The sequence below is a fragment of the Odocoileus virginianus genome, chromosome 15 (genome assembly GCF_023699985.2).
Source record: "Odocoileus virginianus isolate 20LAN1187 ecotype Illinois chromosome 15, Ovbor_1.2, whole genome shotgun sequence".
NCBI classification, from domain to species: domain Eukaryota; kingdom Metazoa; phylum Chordata; class Mammalia; order Artiodactyla; family Cervidae; genus Odocoileus; species Odocoileus virginianus.
The window spans coordinates 16,268,932-16,289,575 of NC_069688.1; positions in this window are offsets into that span (position 1 = coordinate 16,268,932).

Here is a 20,644-nt window from a genome sequence, read left to right on the forward strand (position 1 = left end):
TGTGACACCATGGGCTGTAGCCCGTGACGCTCCTCTGTCCATGGGATTTCCCAGGTAAGAATACTGTAGTGGGTTGCCATTTCCTCCTCCAGGAACTCTTTTAGACCCAGGGATCAAACCCTCATCTCTTACATTGCAGGCAGATTATTTGCCGCTGAGCCACCAGGGAAGCCCTGACCAAATATATACTTTTCTTATATGAAATGAAAATATCCCCTGCCATATGAATAAACAAGAAATGTCACAGCCATCAACAATCTCTGGCCTCCAAATGTGAATGAGAGGTCCCTAAACTGCCATCCAGGGGAAGCTGCCACCCCCCACGGTGACTGCTGAGGAGCTGGGGGAATGCAAGGAGCAGCCATCTGCCACTCCTTGAGGTGAACAAGTAAACAGGATTGGCCTCAGATAGCTGAGGTGCATATGAAAGGAATGAATTCAATGAGTCCAGAGGCTTTCATCTTCCCATATACAGAATGCTAAATTCTTTAACTTGATACCTGATCTTTTGATGTTCAGACAGCCTGCTCCCTTTGTTGCAAACTTGTATATAGCCTGACTTCCCTTCTGCCTTCTTGCAGCAGTTTTCTCAGAGCTACTAGGATGCAGTCCTAAACATTCCCACCAAATAAAATAACTCTCTACTCTCAGGTTGCACATATTTTTTTTTAGTCGGCACTTATAAATCACAGTATCTCAGGATGTTTACACTAAATAAAGTTTCCCAAAGCAATGTAAGAAGGGAAGAGAGGAGCATGAGACAGAAGGAGAGCATCAATTTTTAAGGCTGAGAGTATTTGGGAAGTGAGCAGGAGTTGAAGAATTTCTTGCCTTCAAACCTCTCGTTTATCTATGGAAAGCTCCTCTAGTGGGAATGATTCTCAGCTAAAAGTATCCCTACACTTTTTTCTTTCAAATGATGCTATTGTTGTTGTTTCAAATTATACTGTGTTACATTGATAAATAATGACTTCTCAGCCCACTATCTCCAAGGAGTCTCTCTCTTCAACAGAAACGATTATGGATTTATTGTTGGTTGTCCTGCTCTGAAACAGTATGGTAGATAATTATTCTACTAAATAATATTGATAGGTTAAAAATGTTGACAATAAACAAAAGATGTTTTCTTCAGTCTCTAATGTTCCTACTTCAAAAAAAGTAGAATTCAAATCTAATAGTAAAGAATTTTAAATGACTAGGCCCCATGACCTAGTGTGCTAAAGGAAAATGACACGGAAGGAGAACCTTGTGGTTTACAGTTAGGCAGCTCTTTCTTTGGTGGTTGGGAGGAGGAAAAGAGATTCCCTAAGGCTCACTGGGCTTTCCTGGTGGCTCAGATGGTAAGACTCCACCTGCAATGCAGGAGACATGGGTTAGATCCCTGGGTTGGGAAGATCCCCTGGAGAAGGGAATGACTACCCATTCCAGTATTCTGGCCTGGAGAATTCCATGGACAGAGGAACCATGGAACCATGGCACCATGGCAAGCTACAGTCCCTGGGGTCGCAAAGACTCAGACATGACTGAGCGACTTTCAATTTCACAAAGCTCACTAGTTTACCAATTAAAGCTTTCTGTCTCATCTTAGATGCATTCATGATAAGGTATTCTGTTTTAGGATGCTACAGTAGGGGCATTCATTTATGGTCAGGATCTCCTGCTGTAGAATACCTTAGATAGGTGTCAGATTCATCATCCCCATTTTCTGTTAAAAAGAGGAAAGATTGTATCTCTGGGATCATTTCAACTGATTCTATTTTCATTGCAACTGTAAGTTAATTAATTACTATCTTAAAAAACAACAACAACAACAACAGAATTTGCTCCAATATGTCATGCATAAAAAACATTAGTAATTAGGGGCAGGGTTTAGTATGAGAGAGAAGAATTATATAAAGAGAGGATATCCATAAATAAAGTGGTGCAGGAGGACACTTGAGTTAAATAACACAATTTAGACTAAGTCCTCAGCGGTATGTTTCCATGACTGCCATAAAAAATTACCACATACTTGTTGGCAAAACAGCACAAGCTTGTTACCAAAGCATTCTGTAGATCAGAAGTAAGACACTCATCTCCCCAGGTGAAAATCAAAGTGCTGGTAGGGATGCCTTTCTTTCTGGAAGCAGTAAATCCATTTTCTTGCCTTTTCCAGCTTCTAGAGGCCACTCACACTCTTTCTGTCAGAGACCCTTCCTCCATCTTCAAAGCCAAGAACTTTGCAAATTTTTCTGACCGTTTTTCTGTATTCACAACTTCTGCCTCTTCTGTCTCCTTCTACCTTTCAGAATCCTTCTGATTATCTTGGGCCCACTGCATTTTCAAGGTGGTCTTCCTATAAAGTAAGCAGTCTTACTTCAACAAGCAACCTTATTTCCCCTCTGACATGCATTTACTGGGTCCAGGGATTAAGATGCAGACATCTTTGGGAGGTCATTATTCTGTGTACCACGCTCCTACTTCTTCCGGAGTGTATAAAACCACACACAAATTCTACAATTACCTGAAAAGTATTCATTTTGAACTTCCTCTGTATGTAATTTCTTTTAACATGAAGGATATTTTATATATGCTTATTCTAGTATTCATGATCTATATCAGGTATCCTGTACATTCTAGGATTTCAGGAAAAACCAACAAAATCATATGCTTAGTAAGATCATCACTTTCCCCAGGAAAAAACATCCTCCCAATAAGACTATTCAGATTGTGTTTGCAGTTCAATAATCCCTATTCCAATATTGCTATCCCAAGTTTTTGTCCTTCATCTTCTTTTTTTTTTTTTCTTTTAATACATGAGACTATGACAAAAACAGGGCTTCCCAGGTGGTAAAAAAAAACAAACAAACTGCATGCCAATATAGGAGATACAAGAGGTGCAGGTTCAATCCCTGAGTTGGGAAGATCCCCTGGAGGAGGGCATGGCAAACCACTCCAGTATTCTTGCCTGGAGAATCTCATGGACAGAGGTGCCTGGCAGGCTACAGTCCAAAGAGTCTGACAGAGCAAAACAACCTAGCATGCATAACAAAAACAATACAGGAAAACAAAATGAGTCATTTTGACTCATTTGTCTTCTAAAGAATTATTCACTTGCTTTGCTCAGCCCAGTGAGATGATGATCTTGGTCAATGATGGAGAAATGTATTTGGAAAATTCAAGAGAGATTAAACTGACTTGCATCACACACAAACCATGAAGCTTCTAGAGAAGAAAACATCAGTGAGAGAGAAGAAGGAAATGGAGTGGGACAAGCTACAGTTTAGAGAAAAGAGAGGGAAAGAAAAAAATAATGGTCATGCAGCAGGGACTTTTAAGGAGACAAATAAGCCAAAGATGTTTAGGGTTTTACTCTATATTCCCAGTTGCTGTTTTGTTTTGTTTTTTAATCTGCCTAGTCTTTCAATGCTTTTACAATTGAACTTCTACTGAGTATGATAAGTTGAGATTGATCCCCAGGGCAATTCTGGTTTATTTGTGTGAAATCAATGTGACCCACAAACACTGCCTAGATGTTTGCCAAGTAAACAGTGAATTGTAATTAGCACCACAAGTTTTAGAAATGATCAAAGAAACAGGAAGTTACAAAAAAAAAAAAAAACCCAAAATCTGTCATCTGTCTTCATATCAGATGATGGCAATTATAGCAGCCATTTATCAAGCATCCAGACAAGAATAGTGGAGTGTGTAGCCATTCTTTTTTCCAAGGGATCTTCCCAACCCAGGGTTGAACCTGGGTTTCCTGTATTGCAGGCAGATTCTTTACCATCTGAGCCACCAGGGAAGCCCTATTAAGCATCTACTATATGCTAGGTATACTCTAAGGTATTTATAGTATCACATTTGAAAGTGAAAGTGAAACTGAAGTTGCTCAGTTGTATGACTGAGTTGCTCTTTGTGACCCATGGACTACAGCTTCCCAGGCTCCTCCGTCCATGTGATTTTCCAGGCAAGAGTACTGGAGTGGGCTGCCATTTCCTTCTCCAGGGGATCTTCCCAACTCAGGGATTGAACCCGGGTCTCCTGCATTGCAGGCGGATGCTTTACCCTCTAAGCCATCAGGGAAGCCCAAAATTTAGTATACCACAATCTTAAATTGTAGACACTACTCTCTCTATTTTACAAATAAGAAAATAGCTAAATATCTGCACAGAATAGGTGACTGAGCCAGTATTCCAACTCATCCTATGATTTTCTCCTTCCTGAACAAGTCATGTGACAGTGTACCTGTCAAGAAACATTTTTGGTCGCTGCTTTTTTTTTTTTTTTTTTTTACTCTATAAAATGAGTAGGGTCTTTGTTTTCTACTGCTGATGAACCTATGAATTTTGCCTTGTATGGCAAACAACATGATTAAGTGAGGGATCTTGAGAAGAAAGGTTTATCCTGGATTATCTCAGTGGACCCTACATACAATCCTAAATATAATGTGAATTTCTGTTGTTTTGAGCCACCAAGGTGGTAACCACTTCTCACAGCAGGCTTAGGAATGCCCACAATATCATAATGAATGACCACACATTTAGCAACTTAAACCATGTGTATACACTCTCAGTTCTGCATGTCAAAATCTGAAATGAGTCCAGGGGGCATCTCTCTCTAAACCAAGAGACCACTCTGCACCAGAGGAGAATTTGTACATGGGCATGGGCCATGGGGAGGGGAGAATTTGTACATGGGTGTGGGCCATGGGGAGGGTCAGAGTCTGGGGGTGCAGACCCTGTGGTGTCTCAGGCTGGGATGTGGCAGCCAGGTCTCCACCCTGGGCGGCAGCACCACATGTTCCATAGGGCAAGCCTCTAGCTCACCCTCAATCCACGAACTGATCACATCTAGGCAAAGGACTTTGAATTCTTGTTGTTGTTATTCATTCACCAAGTCGTTTCTGACTCTTTGATACCCCATGGACTGCAGCACGCCAGGTTCCTCTGTCCACCACCTCCCAGACTTTGCTCAAATGTCCATTGAATTGGTGACGCCATCTAACCATCTCATCCTCTGTCGTCCCCTTCTCCTCCTGCCTTCAATCATTCCCAGCATTAGGGTCTTTTCTAATGATTTGGCTCTGCATCAGGAGGCCAAAGTATTGGGGCTTCAGCTTCAGCATCATTCCTTCCAATGAATATTCAGGGTTGATTTCCTTTAGGATCGATTCTTCGTGGTGGGGGGCAGGGGGGTATGTGCCAATTTTTAACAGGTTGGGGCGGCCAGGAAGTAGGAATTAGGACGGGCAGTCTGGCTTCTTGCCCTGAGAAAGGGCACAGTGTATAGGTCTGGCGGCTGCAGGAAGGAGGGCCTGGCAGTAGGTGGGCCAGGTCAGCCATATCAGGGGCAAGGCTGCCTGTGCCTGCTGAGATCTGCCGTACCAGTCAGCATCCCCAACCCCCCGGGGGCCGAGCATAAAATAACAAATAAAAAACCACCACAGCAGGTCTAGATGAGAGCGTGGAAGAAAGGAAAAAGTTTCATGTTTTATTACATTTAATGGCATTTTTCCTGCTTTCTGAATAAGGGGCCCCACATTTTCATTTTGCACTGAGGCCAGCAAATTATGTAGCTGGCCCTGCCTATAAATCACATACTAAATCATATTTTACTCATTACACTGGCCGGTAAGAAAATCAGAACAAAACTTACAACCAACTTTAGCAAAATATCAAAGAATTTATGGCATATGTTTTGAGTAGTGAAATAACCTTTTACTCAACTGTTTTCTTATTTTTCTTGGTTTTGTTTCCCTTTCTCTCTTTATGTACCCAAAGAGGAAAAAAATCTTATTTTGCATTTATTTTTAAATATTTCATCTTTTTTATGTACTCATCTTAAAAAAGTCACTAGCTAAACAACAAGCTAATTATTTACTGAACATACTTTTATAGCATGCAATAAAAGATCATTTGATATAACTTGTGATCATTTAATTCACATAGGAATTTACCATCAGTGCAGCTGGTATTGTTTTAATACTTTTCCACTCTTGTCACACTCATCAGACTTGTGAGCTATCTAGCTTATTCAGTGGCTAGAACAGTCAATGATGACACCATAAATGGAATTTAAAACATGTTGCATGTTTTATCTCAGCACTGCAAAGTGTAAGCGGCTAAAGAGTATTCATCTACAAGTAGTGCCTTCTTAGGATTGTATGGCTGCTCACTTGATACAAGTAAAAATGACTGCTAAAATATTCTGTCTTTATAAAATTCATTCCTCACTATGGTGATGCGTTTCTGCCCGCACAGTCCTCCAATAGGATACTACCATTAAGATTTGGACTGCTCACTAGAATAATCTATCTATCAGTAACTTTTATTGGTTAGCTTCTATATGCCAGGCTTTCTCTGGGCATTGGGGAGATAGTGATGCACAAGTAAGAATCTATCCTTGATCATAAAAAATTTAGTCCTAGAAGGAAAGACAGTAAACAAATAAGTGAACAAGATCATTGCAGAGTGTGATTCATTATAAAGGAAATAACAGGATTATATATTACAGGCAAAAGTTAGGGGAGTATGGGGCCTTCATTTCATAGATCTGGAAAAACTTCTGCGGAGGTAACACTTAAGCCAGAATTTTAAGGATTCTAGGAAAAGCCAGTCATCCAATGTGCTGAGAGTAGCAAGTCTAGGTAGAAGACGGGGCAGGGGGGAAGGGCAGGCAAAGAAGGGAATGAGTGATGGCAGATGCATAGCAAGAAAAACTAAGCTAACTAAACTGGTCCATGATCCCCTTGGAGAGTTAACCAGCAGTAACCCATAATGTCTTCCCACTCTCCTCACAGTCATTAAATAGGCCCCTCTTGTGGCATTCTTACAGCATGAAATGGAAGAAATTCTCACAACCAGTGAAAGAAATCCAAGAAGACACCAAGGAAACAATATTAGGCAGGTAGGTAGAGATAAATTGAGCCAGGAAGGAATGTATACCTAAATAGACTGTGGTCTCCAATTGGCCAAAAGAGGAAGAAAAGGACAGGATGAAAATTAATTAATGGTGACAGAAGACCGAAAGCACACAGGTGCTTTACCCAGCTTCTTCTTAATGACATGAATAATTACTGCAGTCAACATGAGCTTCTGACAAACAACAGCCCATCCTTGTCTGTGGTGAGATGATAAGATTAAAAGTTGAAATTTCCCTCCTCTATCCTATCAGAAATTCCTAAGAGAAAGGGGACACGGAATAGTTGGATGTAAAGCACCATTAGTCTAGCTTATGAGACTCAAAAGTCTTCTTCTGTCATCCAGGTCCTAGCTCCTCTACTAAGGGATCTCTCTGCCTGGCATCCCTAAATAGGTTTCAAACAATCCCATCTTTAAGATTCCATGCAAGGGTCAGTCATGGCTATTAAATGTGATAATTATTTTAAAAGGTGTTCTGAAACTCCTAAAACTCTCAATAAATGATTGGTATATGATGATAATGATGGTGGTGATGACAACAATGTGGTGATGACAGTTGAACAATTGTACTTTTTATCTAAGTGGTGGTTTCCTAGATAAGGCAAACCTGACTTTTCCTGGCAGAAATGATTTGCAGGGCCACATCTTGTGAATAAGAATCTTCGTTGCAGGAAGCAAAGGCTTCCATGGATTGCATTAGGTGGTTAGTTTTGTGACTGAACTAACATCATCACATCTTTGCATTAATTTAACCCCCTTACATAGAAGAAAACCATGTGAGATCCTTCGTTTGGGGTTAAGGAGTGGAATAAGGCTCCCTGAATGTCCTTTTTAATTCAGTGGGGGCATTCCAGGAACTCAAACCCACTCCAGGTTTCAAGGGTCTCAAGAACCCCGCCATGGTTTGACATTAACCAAAATTTTGAATGATTTTGAGGGGAGGACAGGAGTGGGGAGGGCTATATTTTCGGGTCAGATAAATCAAAGCACATTTGGCCAGACACTGCCCCCCTTCATTTCCAAGCACATGTGAATTTCTAGGGAAATTGAATCCACGTGTTCCTGATTCATTTACATTTAACTCTTCAAAACGCTTTGTACACCCTCCAAGAAGCCTTCAGTGTATTGAGCCAGGAGGTCAGGCTTTATTAGCCATGCAGGGACCCAGCAGGCTGAATGAATGGGACGAGGCTTTCAAGACAGAGCTCAAGAAGGTCAAGTGTTTTGAAAATTTGCCCCCACATATTCCCCTTAACTTCTGGGTCCCCACCAAGCAACTTCTGCAAAGCATACACAGAAATAAACCTCTGTTTTCATGACAGTGATCTAGCCAAGAGCTGCTGGCCTCGACATCCACTTCCACACAAACCTGAGCCTCTTTGATGGTCTGAGACAGAATAACTGACGCTTGATCAGTGCCCTGTGCTTCCTGGTGTTAGTTTTCTGTTTTCATGCTTCATTTGCTTTCTTTGCTGAAGTGGGAAGCCTTGCTGCCGCCACCCCAGAATCCTTGATAAGAAATGACGAGACCCAGGGGGAGTGTGGGAAGAGTCTGTGACTTCAGCCGCTTGGCAGAAGTTCCGGAGACTTTCTGATCTTCCTCCACATGCTGAAAATCCCTAGAAGTCCTTTGACAGAGAGGAGGTTCAAAAGGGCAGTCTTCCTGTCCTCATTTCTTTGGGGAGAAAAAAACTCTCTCTCTCTCTCTCTCTCTCTCTCTATATATATATATATATATATATATATATATATATAGCAAGATGAAGACAGCCACCACATTGCATCCTCAGAACAAGCAGACATAATAAAAAGGTTATTTTCTTTGCTAGGGTCAGGGAACAGTTAGAGATCACTCATTTCTCCCTTCCCACACGTCTGAAATGCAATCATAAGTAGACACACCCCATCTTTAAACTGCACAAATGTTCTGGCAAAAAAACCTACCCTTTCTTTATTATGTGATAATAGCTCAGATGCCTAACTCACAAACAAGGCAAGTTCCTCCAAAAGAAATTGCCAGAGCTCATGTGTGAGCGCTGTGTTCGAGGTAACTCCTTTTGCCTTTTACCCATGTTGCTTCTCCATCTTCGGTATATTCTGCAATATATGCAGTATTTGAGATTATTTAGATCATTGAGCTTAATCCTAACACATCTTGGTCAATATGTCAAATCCTGTAATAAGCTCTCAGAACAATTTTATATTTGCTTGTGTGATTACATCAATCATGCCAAAGGTCTCTGTGAGTATTTTGCCTTAGTATTCCAAGTGCTGGGATCTACCATAGTGTAGGTGCTCAAAAATGCTGAGTGAATGAATTTAACGAGGTCTTACTGTATGCCAGCTGAGGTGCATTGAATGCCCTTGAGTCCTTACAATAAACCTAGGAGGAGTGGCCTCTTAGGATTCCCATCATTACAGATGACAAATGGAAGCTTAAAACATGAAGCAGCCTACTATTACATTAAGAGATGGAACTAAGGTTCAAGGGTAAATTTGTCTCCTGTTAACCTCTGGTCTCATAAGGCTCACTCAGAGTAGGCTTGGTGAATATATTCTTTACTTTCAGTAAGAAGCATTTCCAATTAAACCTTGTAAGAAAGTACTTAAATACTGTCTATGAGAGTTTGCTTCACTAATGGGCAAAATGGTTCCTCAGGGGCCTCTTCATTCAGGACATATCCCTGAATTCCCCTCTGGAGATAGCCTAAAGCATTTACTTACTTCTTTGAGTGCACCAGTATTTATAGGTTACTTAATGCATATACTCATTTTGGTGCATGCCGTATAGTTTGTCTACATTTTGATCTAAGATTCTAAACTCTGAAAGCTGGAAATATACAGTAAACTTTGAGTTCCCTGGCTGAAAGATGCAACTTTCTTTTCTTTTAGCCTGCTTTCTTTTGCCTTCTGAAATAGTGCCTTGAAGTTCACAGCCATGTAAATTCCCTTCAATAGCTCTTGGTCAATAGTTTATGTAAGGGCAGTGAAGTGATTCATAAGCAAACGTAGGACTTTGCAGATACCTAGGAGACTGTAATCCTCAGTAAATATTCCAATTTGAAGTATTTCAACCTCAAGCTAATCAAATATGTATTTTTCTCTGCGTGTGTAAAATTGTTATTGTAAACTGTAAAGCACTCTGCAAATATTTGCTATAGTTGTTTAAAAGGAAAGGATCAAAGTGAAGTTGGCCACATGACTTCTGCTCCTGTTGCTTTGGGTCTGTTCATTCCTGGGGACTCTGGGAGTACCAGACTGTACCATAATGGTTCTTTCCTTGAAACCCAGGATGGTTCTTTCCTTGAAACCCATGTAGAAGTAGAGACAGGACCACCTCCATGCAACATTTTAAAAACTGAAAGGAGGATAATGATTCCTAAAAGGGTTTAAGAACATTGTGGCACGGTCACTCTGAGAAGATAAGTCTGAAAAGAGAATTAGACTTTTAAGAGAACTTTAGAGTTTTTCCAACAAAGATTGTTATCTCTAGGTAGAGACATTTCACAATCTACTACAAAATTATTAGTGTTCTGAAGTACTCTATAGCAATGCTTCCCAAAATTTTCTGTGACCATGAGATTTTGGTAAAACGCAGACTCCAGGACACTGGGTCCAAGTTGGGGTCTGAGGCTCTGCATTTTATCAAGCTCTTCTTTGGTAGTGATGTGACTGACACATGGGCCACACTTTGAATAGCAAGACTCCAGAGAATGAGGTAACACAGCTTTTAGGCTCAAGAATTAAGGACCCGACTCTGGATTTAGAATGTGACTTGGGATTCCACCTCAATCTCGTGTGCTTACTGTGTGACTTTGGTAAAAGTATTCTACTTCTCTTTGTCCATTTCACATCTGGGAATAAAGAAACTGTTAGCACTAACTTCATAGGCTTTTGGACCAATTATATAACATACTTGTGAAAATATGTGGTTGGCATTGTGCCTTACACATAGTAAACATGTGAGAAATATTAGCTATTATTATTACTTTCAACTGTCCATGCTGCGTCTCCAAATGATTCCGTCTTTTCATATCTAAAAGAAAAGATAAAGATTTAGCTTTCTCATCTAAAATGCAAAAATCATGACAAATTTTCCCCAAATAAAAATAGAATACACCAAAGTATTTTTAAAATTCCCTTTGGGCAAATATAGTCAACTGACATAAATGTGTTTAGTAGGCACATTCACGATGGTTTTATTTTTATATTTGCAGCCCCTTTTTAATGAATTCTTCCAGCTTTTCTTATTCAATTCCATATTAAAATTTAACTCATTGTGTTCAAAGTCTCAGTGGAAATTCTCACCAATGTCACCCACAGTTTGTAATTTTGATAACACCATAACCTGTTAGTAGAAATAAATGAGAGAGTCACGCTTGTACTTTATTGAATTCTCTCTTGACTGTGTTTTCTTCTGTTGGTCAAACACTGGGAGAAGATTGTGCTGCCTTTGTGCTGCTCTATTGGTTTAGCCCCAAATGGAAACATCAACCAAATTCTTTGGAAAACCACACTTTCAGCAGCTTTGATCGGTAGACTGGAAATACAGAACTCCTCTCACTTTATTGGATTGGTGAATTGAATCCTATATTTCTATTTCTTGCTTCTCTTTCAACCTGATTCCACCTTATCCCATACCTCCCTCCCCAACCTTCTTCAAAAACAAGGTAAGAAGTGAAAGACGTAATTCCAGAAAAAGAAAAGGAGGAAGAAAAATAGCATGCATTGAGTTGGTTATACACTATACCCTTCCAATCTAGCTTGTATGGAAAGCACATACTAAATAAGCAAGTTTTCTGAGTCCCGGAGATGCTTGTGTATATTTAACGGAAACTCTCCGGTGAGATTCTATGAGGTAATTTTTTATAGATTACCTTTTATACATTTTATACATTTTATAGATTTTATAGATGAGGACACTGGGGCATAAATAATTTACCAATGGCAGCAAAACAACTTGTTAAAGAGGGAAAATCAGGTCTGAAAGGAAATTTGAACTTTAAATGGAAAGAATACTGATGTAAAATGAAAGTACTATAAAATCAAAGAGACTGTTACCTTGAATTGGTAGGTTAAACATGCTTTCTAAAGAAGGCTTTAAGGGGAGATTGAGGAATTTTATTTTGAATAGAGAAAACTGTAAGGTTATTCTTCTTTCTCCTTTTTCTTCCTCATTTTGCAAGCCTGTGTTGTACTAAGTGTGAGCATTTCAAACTTCTACCCCACATCCCCATCCCTCACTCATAATACATAGATGACCAGGGGTCCTGAGTTCATTAACAATTATGCATGCTTTCTAAAAAGCTATTAACTTGAAATGTGGACTTTTCTTCTTTTGTCAGATCCTTTTTTAGAGGAAAGGTAAAGAAAATAGGTAACAACAAAAAAAGCGAAGCACAAGAGACACTTGGATAATCAACGAAGGACACCACTTGTCCCAGGCTAATCAAGAGCCGGCGGTGCTGTTCTCGCCTGCTGGAAAGACGGAAGGCTTTTTCTAATACACCTTGGAATCAGCTCTGATCACTGTCATCCTGCTGTCTGCAGCTGGCTTCATGTGTGTGCCCCTCCCACTAAGGCACAGCCTAGCTCACAGCGCTATAGCGTCCTTTCCCTTGCTTAACTATGTGTTTTTGGGAAACGCTCTATCCTGTTATTTATAAAATGTGGCCAGTTTCTTGATGTTGCTAAATCCCAGTTCCTCTATTAAATCATCCTCCTTAATCCCACATTGCCTTTGTTCTCATAATTGTACTTTATCCTTGTCACAGAAACATTTCACCTCATACTGGGTCCCAGTTCCAAAGAAAAAGAGGATGCCGTTATAGGTTCCCATCCTCTCTCACGCTTTCAGTTTCCTAGCTTTCATACTTTTTCTTTGTCCTTTTGAATTCATTGCCAGGGTCATAAAATGCTTTAGCATTTGAATCCCAGCAACATCATCTTTGTGACTGTGATCACTTTGATAAGTCTTAATCTACCTGTTCATGAAGTGGGGATATATGTAATAATAAGTATGCTTTCCTACCAGAATCACTGCAAAGATCAGACACATTTCACTTGTGTGACCCAGTGTCTGGTGTATACTAAATGCACAATAAATATTGTTCCTCTCATTACCTCCATTCTAGGTTCATGAACAGGTCACTGTAGTTAATAATTCACAAGCTTTTATCAGGACCCGAAATCCTGCTTATTCAGCATCTGTTTTCCGTATGCTTCTTCTTTACCTTCAAAATTTCCCTCTACCCACATCTATAAAATGATTCATAATAAATGAGGCTTGTAATTATTGACATATTCATATATGCATCCACGACTCAAATATAAAATTTTTGAGGTTTTGTTCATGCATCGTGAGTTCAATTTTTCTTTCAAGTGTTCGCATCCTAAGAGAAAGATGCTATTCCCAAGAGGTAGAGAAGAAGTACGATCTGAGATGTGAAAGAATGTGGGTGGCAGGCCAAGTGCAATTACAGCATAGTTTATCCCAAATGGTGATCCCTAAAAATATTCAGGATGGCTCTTTATGGAAGACCAGTCTCACAGATGAGGGGGATTTAATAACAGCTGGCAATGAAAACATCAGTGTTATAGATGAGGAGCTAATTAAGGGTTGGTTCTCTGTATTACAGTTTTTATATACCTTCTTGTATGAAATCAGGGTAAGAGGGAGAGGAAAAAGGAAATTATCAGTGTACACATGGCCATGAGAAGAGCTTGGCTGAAAATGGCAAAACAACTCTACAGTCCTTATCTGGTCATATTTCAGACATGACTCAGTGACCTGTTTGGCACAAGGGATGGCTAAGAGCAGCTTTGCCAAACTCCCAGAGACATTTCCCCTATCCTTCTTATGACCACTGGGAGTTTAGGCCGTCTGATACAAGTAGGGCTAACATTGCTGTTACTTAAGTGGAAATTGAGGCTTAAGAGAGGATGAATAAATGGCCAATGACTATCCAATGAGTGAAGCAGGATTAAGTCGATGTCTGAGGCCAGAATCCTAGCCTTTGCAATTACAACACAAAGGAATATGATAGAGAGTGAGTTGTGCAAGAAGAATCATTGAAAGAATGGGACTATAAGGATATATGTTTGTCTGAGCACCATGGTGTTTCACAAAGATACTTCTGATTATCAGGCTGAGAATCACTAAGTTTTCAGCAACCAAGAGCTCATAGTAATCTGTATTTTGAATGGACCCATTCTACCCTATGGTGCAAGTTATAGCATTCTATCTTCTGGGATCCTTTTAAAAACTGAAGTATTGGAGGAGAACATTAGATTTAGAATAAATACACTTAGCTTTCTTCAAAAACATTGGCTTTATCCTAGTTTTTACTAGGTTTAGATTATTATATTTACTCTGTAGAGACTATAGTTTTTAAAATCTTTCCAAGGTAACATCTGACAAAGTAATTCAGCATACAATACAATAAATCATTATACAACAGATCATAAAACTCAGGCTTATATGGCCAATGCCAAAATGGAGGGAAAAAAGTAAGGGCTATATATGCTTCTCCACTTGATTCTTACCAGCAAGAAAATGTGGTTGGTAATGACAATAGAGATCTGCTGACAATAAAGAGAGAAATAGGGAGGGGGGGGAGGGAAGAAGGAGAAAGAAGAAAGGGAGAAAGGAGGAAGGAATGAGCAAAAGAAAAGGGAACTGTAGGGAAATTTCAGGTCAACAGGAGCTAGATATAAGCAGTTATAAAACTGCCATGAAAGACTCAGAAATATGAACACACACACACACACACACACACAAACACACAATTTCAATATCAAATATCTATCTGACCCCAACATGCAGGTTCTTCAGTATTTTGTTCTATTAGTTAAAAAAAAACCTATTCATTGCTGGATGGATAAGCCCAAATTTGAACCAGTCTGGAACCACTGAAGAGAGGCCAAAGAGGATGGGCTATGGTGTCATTCAAATCTGGGTTTTAGCTCTCAACTGCCTCACCTCACCAGCTATGTATTCTCCTGGGCAGCATCCTCATCTTTAAAAGCCTTGTAGGTTTACTGTATGTACATGAAAAATTACATATTTATTAAATTAAATAAGATTTTATAGACAAACATATACACATAGATGGATGAAGTATTTAACACACCAGTTATCAGTAGTTTGATCAAACAGTCCATCCACATAATAATTTGAGATCATAACCAACTTTACTCTCTGTGTTTTGTCCAGCCACCTGTCTCAGCATGTGATCGCCCTGGTTATCAAGTTTTTGTTTGTTTTTTTCTGACTATTTCTCATGTTTTCCAGTAAGAAGAGGGTAAAAGTAATCTAAACTAGCAAGGTATGAACATTCCAAAACCATTTAAATGTTTAATAAATATTGTCATCTTGTACTTCTAAACAACTAAACAGTTTTTCTTTGATTATTATTGAGCAAATTCTTAATGACATAGAATGTTCATTGAGGAATTCTGTTAATCATTTGAAAAACTGAAAGCAATATAAATGATCATCAACAGGAAGACTATTTAGTAATGTTATGTTGTATCCATATGACAGAGAAATATGCAATTCTTAAGGGGAATGAGATAACTCAATATGTTACTGAAATAGAAAAATCCACAATTTATTCTGAAGTTAAAAAAGAAATTGTGAGGCACTGCAAATGATTTCATATCATTTGTGTAACAGAATATATATGAATTTTATAATATGTATGAAAAGTGTGAAGTGAAAGTCTTATTTGCTCAGTTGTGTCCAACTCTTTGCGACCCCATGGACTGTAGCCCACCAGGGATCACTGTCCAAGGAATTCTCCAGGCAAGAATACTGGAGTGGGTAGTCATTTCCTTCTACAGGGGATCTTCCCAATGCAGAGATTGAACCCAGGTCTCCTGCATTGCAGGCAGATTCTTAACCATATGAGCTACAGGGGAAGCCCTAACATATATGTGAGTGTATTATACTTTCTGCACTAATTTTACTTTCTAGGGAGTGGCAATAATGGGTAAAAATGAGAAAGGAAAATTTCTAAACTTTTTCACAAATCAGAAACCTAAACCTAAAAATCACATGTTATACTAGTTTCCTATTGTTTCTGTACCATAAATTTAGTGACCTAGGGCAACACACAGCATATTTTCTGACAGTTCTAGAGAACAGAAATCTGAAAAGTGTATGTTAGAATCAAATTGCCAGTTGAGCTGCATTTCTTCTCTAGGGAAGAAGCATTTCGGGCTTTTTCCAGCTTCCAGAAACTGCCTGCTTTCATTGGCTCATGACCCCACATCACTCCAGTCTCTGCTTCTCTCATCATATGTCCTTTTCCTACTCAGACTCTTCTGCTCCCTCTTATAAAGATCCCTGTGATTATAGTGGGCTCACACAGATAACCCAGGATCATCTCCCCAGTTCAAAGTCCTTAATTTAATCACGCAAAGTCGGTCAGGTGTGGTAGCAAGTTCATAGGTGAGGGTGTCTTTGAGGAACCATGACTCTGCTTACCGTGAATATCTTTCTATTGTAGTAAAATCTGTCTCCTTAATAATACTTAGTTAGCCACTCATTTGTTACTGCCTCTCTTCCCAACCTCAAAGTTAAAAAAAAAAACACACACTCGCTCATTCGTTAGCCCAAGACATTAGCACAATGTGGAAGGAGAAAAGGAGGTTAGGAAGTTGGAGGGAAGGAAGGAAGGAAGGAAGGAAAGACTCTATGTTTATTCACCTGAAATAATGGGTAATAAAAATATGATACATTCATTTATTCCCCAAATAGTAAGTTTTTATGATAAGTAGAACAGTCTTCAAGGAATTGTTCACATCACATGCAAACACACGCACACAGACACAAGAAAATTTTTGTGCTGTTTAAGAATTCATCACTCATTGGGGAGACAAAATTAAGCACATAAGAAGACTTAAGAAGAGTACAACAGTGGATCAAAATAGTTTGAGTATCTGGAGACAGATGACAAGAGCTTAGGAATACAGTCAGAGAACTTAATTCAGGTATGGCTTCATGAATGAAAGATTGAGTCAGGTTATACAAGGCAAATGGGCATAAAATTATAAGTTGCATAGGTCATCTAAAACAGAAGAAATGAGAGTGAAATCACACAATCAAGGAAGAATTGATGGAAAACGTAGGTAACCTGTACAACTTGGTTGGGAAAGAATAAGAGATGAGCTCAGAGGGATAAAGAACTCGTGTTCAGTTGTGTGTGTGTTGAAGTGGGGAGTGGGTAGGCGGGGAGAGTGATAAGCTGAAAAGGCAAAGAATGAGACCAAGAAGGTAAACTTGTGGTGAGGGACCTGAGGCATTTTCAGCAGACAACTGAAATAATGTGATTTGGGGTCCTAATCATCTGTCTAGAGTCCTCTTCTAACACCTGGTGAAGGGTTAGAAGCATAGGTATTCTGTGATCAGTGAGGTAAGTTGGCTAATTTTAAAGATTGTTTTAAAGAATATTTTACTCGAAGTTAGAGCTACACAATCTTGCTTCTCTCTTGAAACTGATAATGGTAGTCAAGGGGAAATAAAAATGTCAAGAGACAGCCAGTTGGAGTTTAACTGATATATAGATCACTTGCACCTCCTGGTGGCTAAAATGAAAATCCATTCTCAATAGAAACAAGTGGACCACTTCAACAAAAAGTCATTAATAAATAAACGATGTGAAAAACAGATATGTTTGATACTGTGTAGGAACACACTGTAAGTGAGGGATAAGTAAATACAAGAAAGTTTACACTTTCAGAAAATTAGTAAAAAAAAAAAAATGTTGACAATTGCTTCACTAAGAGGCAGGGCTAGAGTCTCAGAAAAAAACCATGGGATTCAAAATGCTTTCAAGAGCAAAAACCAACAGCAATATCTCAGCTATACAAATGAGAAAATTTTTATAGAGATAAAAGAAAAAAGTCAAAGTCACACAGCTAGGAAAGTGAAGATTCAGGATTTAATCTCCAGCCCATCTGTTTCCAAGACCCTGGTGTTACCTAGTACATGACCACAACTACAACTCCAGCAAAAAGGACAGAAAAGTTCACATTGCCTCACACACTCTGTCTAGGCCATGATTTAAGAAATAAATAAGTCTTCAAACATTTATCACTACATAAAGAATAAAACAAATTTTTACAAAGTAGCATTTCCCAGAAGGTTTACACAGTACGCTTTTCTTTAAGATCTTTCTGCGTAAAAAGATAGATGTTTATTTTTCATTGTTTTTGAATGCAGAAAATCCCATTTATTTCTGTACAGGAATAAGCAGCCAATTATTAGTTAAGTAAGACTTACTGAGAAAGTGTTTCAGTAACTGGGCAGAAACTTGTACATGATGCCATTAGAATATATGTACATACTGTGACAAAGGTCCATGTTCCTATTTTGGAAGATTAACATCAAAAAGAATGAAGGACCACAGGGAAGCTGCTGAAAAATATATGTCAGAAACACACACACACTCACGGGAAATATCAGCTGTAGAAATCAATCTAGAAATCTAAGCTGATTAGTTCTGTCCAAATGATAGCTACCAGTGACATGTGGCTACTGAGTTCTTAAAATGTATAGTCCAAATTGAAATGCACTGAAAATATGAAGTATTCACCAGGTTTTTGAAGACTTAGTGTGATAAAAATGTAAAACATCTCAATAATTTTCACACTTATTGCAAGCAGAAATAACAGCATTTTATATTGGTTTAAATAAAGTATATTATGAAAATTAATTTCACATAGTTCTTTCCACTAGATAAATCAAAATCACTCATGTGAATTACATTTTTAGAATCACATTTTATTTCAATTGGACAGTGCTGTCTAGACATGTTTGCTAGAGGCATTTTGAAGACAAATACACTGAGTGGGGTGACAAGGGGTGGACGGGGTGGGTCTGGATGTGTTCAAGCTGGTTGTGTATCTTTTATTAAATGCTCACTCTCCAAAAAACTGTCATAAAAGGTTATTTGTCAACAAGTCTGTACTTTTCCATTGTTATTAGTTATTTATTTTCAGTTAAGTTAATGTCACTTCAAAGGTTATGATTCAGATGTCAACTCTGCATTCCCATCAGATGACATTTTCTTCATTCTGTGATACTTGAATAGGAAAATTAATGTGCTGACAGGTGTTATTAAAGATCCAGATCATCGCCAAAGGTCTAAAGTTCTGGAAAATCAATAATACAACAATTCTTAACCTCACGGGACTCATTTGAAGAGAAAAGACAAAGATAAATAAAACAGGTAAAATGGATTGGATTGGCCAAAAAGCTTGTTCAGATGAACTTTTTGGCCAAACCAATTGAATATCACAGTTCTGTAATAAATTAAAAATTCAAAGTATGGTATAGGAATTAAAGTTTGATAAGATGGCTGGGAATTTATAAGGTATAATTGGAAAGATTATGAATCAAAGAACAAGGAGGGATGTATTAATAGGAAAACATCACTGAGTTCACATTTCCTCTCCACTGGTGAGTTTTTCAGCTGCAGAGTTAACCTTCTTGGGGATGGATTTCCTTACTATCTTCTATAACTCAGAACCGTATTTGACATTCTGTGAGCTTTGTTGAACTGAGACATGCATATGCCCGGAAAATGGAGGCACTAATGAATACTTAATAAGGGTTTTGTGGCCAGTTAAATTCAAAGACTTTTTGGCAGACCTTGGATCACAATACACATGCTAGCTGTTCATTCAGCTAATAGTGACGGACACCTACTGACTGCCAGGCACCATTCTAGGCTAAGCCTATCACTGGGTAGAGTGGTAGGCAGACAAGCAATAGAGGAAGTGTTGCCAAGAGAAAGAAAAGGTTGCAGAGACACAGAGGGATGTTCCCTTTACTACTCTAATGCTCTGACTGGTCTCCTTGCTCTTAACCCTTTAGAAATCCTTTGTACTTCTAGCACGTGTCTTTGGTGTTCCCAGGTCACAACCCTCCAGCCATTGCTGCTTCTGGTTGCAGCTCCAGTGGACACATCTGTGGGAGCTCATACTCACCTTATGATGACACTCTCCCTCAAGCACCCTCCCTCCTTCTCCCTCCTTTCTGCTGGGCTGCCTCCTCGGCTCTCCTAAGAGCCCAGAAGGCACTCCTACAAGTACATCCAGAAATACAGAAGAGTTAATAACCTGGGGACAGCTCTCAACCAGTGAGAGACCAGAAACAGTGAATAAATTCTCCAGATTCCCCTTCTTTGAGCAAATCTTTTAAGATCAATTCTGTATACTTCTCAGAAGTTTCAGTAGAATTAAGCCCTTGTTACCTGTAGTAGCAACATTAGTAATACCCTCTCCTTTTACTTTTTTCTCCTTTCCTGTTGTACTCTTCCTACTGACTTACTACGTCTTGCTGGGTTCACTTCCAAGATAAACTAGTTTTACCAAGCCCATGTCTCCAGCAGTGCTTCAGAAGAACCCAAAGAGAGCACTGCTGAGGCATCACTTAGGATATGAAGAAGAGTTGCCGTGTTAAAGCATCATTCTGACCTCCCTTCAAGTCCCATCTGAAATATCATTCCTTCAATGAAGTTTTCATAATCTGCAGCCTTCCAGACTTAACAGTTCTCTATTGCTGCTCCCTCACACTTCTGTTTTTAACACGGCTCATAATCTGCTTTGTAGTGGAACTGCTTCATTTTAACACATTAGTGACTGGAGACATATTAATGCCACAGGTGTTAGCTTCTGCAAAAATCACCCAGTCAATAATGTGTTAATTGCCTGTCGCCTCCAACAGACTGTAA